This window comes from Terrapene carolina, unplaced genomic scaffold (assembly GCF_002925995.2).
Source record: "Terrapene carolina triunguis isolate 2854851 unplaced genomic scaffold, T_m_triunguis-2.0 Scaffold361, whole genome shotgun sequence".
Classification (NCBI taxonomy): Eukaryota; Metazoa; Chordata; order Testudines; family Emydidae; genus Terrapene; species Terrapene triunguis.
This window is the reverse complement of record NW_020664712.1, coordinates 38965-43872: the sequence shown is the minus strand read 5'-3', so window position 1 is coordinate 43872 and position 4908 is coordinate 38965. Positions and strand designations below refer to the sequence as shown.

At 47.5% G+C, this 4908-nt stretch overlaps 2 non-coding genes across 2 annotated transcripts; both read left to right on the top strand.

The window, feature by feature from the left end:
* Nucleotides 1-2500: 2500 nt before the first annotated feature.
* On the top strand, nt 2501-2573 carry TRNAF-GAA. Its single transcript has one exon. It is a non-coding gene; the product is annotated as a tRNA-Phe (tRNA).
* A 1433-nt stretch (nt 2574-4006) lies between these two features.
* Nucleotides 4007-4079, top strand: TRNAV-AAC. Its single transcript has one exon. It is a non-coding gene; the product is annotated as a tRNA-Val (tRNA).
* Nucleotides 4080-4908: the final 829 nt, after the last annotated feature.

The following is a 4908-nucleotide window of genomic DNA, read 5'->3' as shown; positions in this document are numbered from 1 at the left end:
CCATGGATCTATGTTTTGTGTTGTTTGTCTGTGGTGTTTGTCTTGTTCCTAGCATGACGTGGGTGGGGGATGGCTTCAAAAGGCTGACCTGGGGGGGGGAGATGTGTACGGGAATGCAAAATGCTCAACTAGGAGGCCAGCACCTGTGTAATAGCTACCATGGTGCCTGGAAATACAACGGCAACTAAGGTGGGCCCCACAAGCCCTATGGGAATAATGAGAAGGGGAGGAGCTCACTGGGAATCAATGGAGGGGTGTGTAAAATGGTGTAAATCCAGAGAAGATGTTTGGATGTGCCCTTCTCCTATGACTATGGAGGAGCAGGATCAATGGCCTATGGCAAGGAGTGGACAATTGGGTGTACTGTGTATGAGGTGTTTTGCTGGAAATGTACATATTACTGGGGACACAATTACACCAGCCCCTAACCAAACTACATACATCTACACGCTGCTATCTGGACTCTGGTGCACAAATGGATCTGTAAATCTTATTGTTGTGAATAATCAAACCAGGGCATACTGCCTGATTCCATACCAAGTGGTTAAGTTGGTTTGGACAATAACCCATTTCTCTGTGGACATTCAATGGACTTATGATGTGGACAAAAGCATGCAAAACCTGCAGAGGCAGCTTGTTGCAACTGCCAGCAACTGGACACATTAAGATCTTGACCCTGTCGAAGGAGGAGAGGCAGTGTTTTGGTGGTGGCTCGGATATTGGACCAAACTGCAGTGGTCAGGACTCGGTGTTGCTGTGAATTGTGTATTGTTAACTGTACTTGTGTTATGTTGCATATGGAAATAACCTGTAAGTAATGTAGTAAGCCCTCTTCACCCCGCAGTGTGCAAGACAACCCAGACCCAACCTTCTCGGGCCCACTATAATGGGAAGTCTGGAACACTAATTGGAATAGGTGTGGTATGCCCGTATGAGAGAAGGTGCAGGGCACTGTACTACACAAGGGGCAGTGGGACAAATGGAATATCGACACCTTCCACCTTGATGCCTGGAACTATCAGGAAATGTGTCGTCATATGTTCTATGCTTTTCCAGGGATACCTGGGCAGGAGGATCCCAAAAGAAAAAGAAAAAAAAAAGGGTGGAGTGTTAGGATATAGATATTCAGGTCTGTCTGTAAAGGCCTATACTTTAAGAATTTACGTGTATTCTTATCACTTAGCTAGTTATAGAGGTATAAAAGAAAGAAAGAATCAAAATCACTCTCTGTATGTGTAAGGGACAGTCTGAGGCTCTGTTCTTAGATTAAGTAAGGCCTTTGGCTAAGCAGCAGAGGCAGCCATAAGCTGAGAAGTGAACGGTCACATCCTCACATTCCAAACCAGTCACATGGAAATCAGGTGCTATTGGGCTGTTAGGAATACAATCCTGTCCTGATATTCCTATCACCTCCAGAGAAAGGGAAGAGCCTAGAAGATGTAAAAGGAAACTTAGTTTGATAGCATCCTGTCTGGCAAGAACTCACTTATCAATAGCTGGGATGTGAAATCCTCGCTTCTGTATTGTTTTGTATGTTTATTTGCATGGTCTCTGTCTGTTTCTGTAATTGTTTCTGTCTGCTGTATAATTAATTTTGTTGGGTGTAAACCAATTAAGGTGGTGGAATATAATTGGTTAAATAACCATGTTACAGTATGTTAGGATTGGTTAGTTAAATGTCAGTAAAATGATTGGTTAGGGTATAGCTAAGCAGAACTCAAGTTTTACTATATAGTCTACAGTCAATCAAGAAGTGGGGGGGGAATGGGAATGGGAACGGGAACAGGAAATGGGGGTGGGGAAATTGGGATCATGTTTTGCTAAGGGGGTAATGGGAACAGGGATGGCTCTGTGGTGTCAGAGCTGGGAAGGGGGACACTGAGGAAGGAAACTGGAATCGTGCTTACTGGAAGTTCACCCCAATAAACATCGAATTGTTTGCGCCTTTGGACTTTGGGTATTGTTGCTCTCTGTTCATGCGAGAAGGACCAGGGAAGTGAGAGGGTGAAGGAATAAGCCCCCTAACAGCTAGGTAGAAGGTGCTTGCAGGATGGCTTCATCCACAACAGTGGCTGCCCTAACAGCAGGGGCGGCCACAGCAGTGAGGCCCCCCCTTTGGCTCAGTCTGAACAGAGGTCAATGTACCCCTGGGTGAGACAGGCAAATTTTTGGGAGCTTCCTCTGAAGGTGAGCAACTGTCCCCAGAACTTACTGGCACGAGCTTTAAAGTATTTGCAAATGTGCATGGTCAGCATGTGCAGAGCAAAGGCTGACCAGGGGCACTGTGTCAGGCTCTGGCACTGCTTGAGAGAATGGACCACCACCAGGTAACCCAGGACCTAAGGTAGGAATGGGGTGAGGAAGCAAGTCAAGCTGAGCAAGGCAGGCAAAAATTCATCTTGCCTTCGTGGGCACTCGCAATGATGCTCTTTTTGTGTGCCATGGCTGACAAAAACATCCCAGACAGAGAAACAGCAGGCCAAAAAGGTGCCCTTTAGGTGCTGAAGTAGCTCAGTTGGGAGAGCGTTAGACTGAAGATCTAGAGGGCCCTGGTTCAATCCCAGGCTTTGGCATGCTCTTTAGTCCCTTTGTGTGCAGAGGTGCGCTGTTTTCCGGAAGTGAAGCAGTGCCTTCCCCCCCAGAGTCCCTCATTTCAGGCTCCCAAGCAAGAAAAGACAGCATGGATTTGTGCACTGAGTTGGCCCACCTGACTTTTCTTTCTTCTCTTACTCTTTTCATCAAGGGGAAGAAAAAGAAGCTCTCCTTCAAGCTGGAGTCAGAAGGGCGTTGTAAGGATGACTTCCTGAGTCCCGGCTCCAGTCCTTTGCTCTACCAGCTGACCTATCGAAGGGCTGCCACCACTTTCTCCAGGTTTGCCCATCGATGTGTTCAGAATGGAGAGGGGTAACTAGTGGTGTTCCCCAAGGGTCAGTGCTAGGACCAATCCAATTCAACTTATTCATAAATGATCTGGAGAAAGGGGTAAACAGTGAGGTGGTGAAGTTTGCAGACGATACTAAACTGCTCAAGATAGTTAAAACCAATGCAGACTGTGAAGATCTTCAAAGAGATCTCACAAAACTAAGTGATTGGGCAACAAAATGGCAAATGAAATTTAATGTGGATAAATGTCAAGTAATGCAGATTGGAAAAAATAACCCCAACTATACATACAATATGATGGGGGCTAATTTAGCTACAACGAATCAGGAAAAAGATCTTGGAGTCATCGTGGATAGTTCTCTGAAGACATCCATGCAGTGTGCAGCGGTAGTCAAAAAAGCAAATGGGATGTTAGGAATCATTAAAAAAGGGATAGAGAAAAAGATGGAGAATATCTTATTGCCCTTATATAAATCCATGGTACGCCCACATCTTGAATACTGCATACAGATGTGGTCTCCTCATCTCAAAAAAGATACACTGGCATTAGAAAAGGTTCAGAGAAGGGCAACTAAAATGATTAGGGTTTGGAACAGGTACCATATGAGGAGAGATTAAAGAGACTAAGGGGGGATATGATAAAGGTCTATAAAATCATGAGTGGTGTGGAGAAAGTGAATAAGAAAAAGTTATTTACTTGTTCCCATAATATAAGAACTAGGGGCCACCAAATGAAATTAATGGACTGCAGGTTTAAAACAAATAAAAGGAGGCTCTTCTTCACACAGCGCGCAGTCAACATGTCAAACACCTTGCCTGAGGAAGTTGTGAAGGCTAGGACTATAACAGGGTTTAAAAGAGAACTAGATAAATTCATGGAGGTTAAGTCCATTAATGGCTATTAGGCAGGATGGGTAAGGAAGGGTGTCCCTAGCCTCTGTTTGTCAGAGGGTGGAGATGGATGGGAGGAGAGAGATCACCTGATCATTACCTGTTAGGTTCACTCCCTCTGGGGCACCTGGCATTGGCCACTGTTGGCAGACAGGATACTGGGCTGGATGGACCTTTGGTCTGACCCAGTATGGCCGTTCTTATGAAGGGAGGGCCAAAACTTTGTGACAGAGTTTCTGTAGTGTAGTGGTTAGTATATTTGGCTAACACACAAAAGGTCCCTGGTTCAAAACTGGGCAGAAACAGGTGGGCTTACTTTTCCCAGCTCCCCTGGCTGTCCAGCAAGGCACTCCTACTGCTGCCACAGGCCTGTCCCTCCGATAACCCCAACACCTGCATGAAAGATGGTGGTGAAATGAGCTGAGAAAAAACCTTGGTATCAGCAGGGGAAAGCTAGAGGACCTAGGCCAGTCACCTTTTGAAGCCTTGTGGCTTGGCCTCCTCTGCCCTTGGAGGTTGGCCTACGGAGGCTGGCTCTTACTGCTGGCTTCCTTTGCATGATTGCCGAAGGAGGAAGTGAGGCAGGAATAGGGCAAAAGAGGAAAGTCATGCTGATGAAGGCACGGCAGAAGCTAAACACCTCAGTGTGGCTAAGTGGGGTTAGTAGAGTGGCACCATCGTTCTGCCAAAGCCTGGGGAGGTGCGGTTGGCTGCTGGGAGGTAGACTCCTGTGCCTGCCTCTTGGCTTCCCAGGGATGGCTACTTGCAGCCCAGGAGAAGAAGGACAGTTCTGGGTGAAAGGAAGGACAAGCAAAGCTATGGGAGGAAATTTGGGTGTGGGCTCTGCACTGGGGGAGGGGGTTGGGGTGCAGGAGGGATGGTGCTCACCGGAGGTAGTGCAGCTCCCAAAGTGACCGGTACACACAACCCTCCAGCAGCAGCTCCTAGGTGGGCAGGGTCAGGGGATCTCTGTGTGCCGCTGCCTGCAGGCACTACCCCCAGAGCTCCCATTGGCTGCAGTTCCTGGCCAATGGGAGCTGTGGAGTTGGTATTCGGGGCAGGGGCAGCGTATGGAGACACCCCCCCTGCCCCAGGGGATGCTGGGACATGTCAGTCACTTCTGGGAGCAGCACA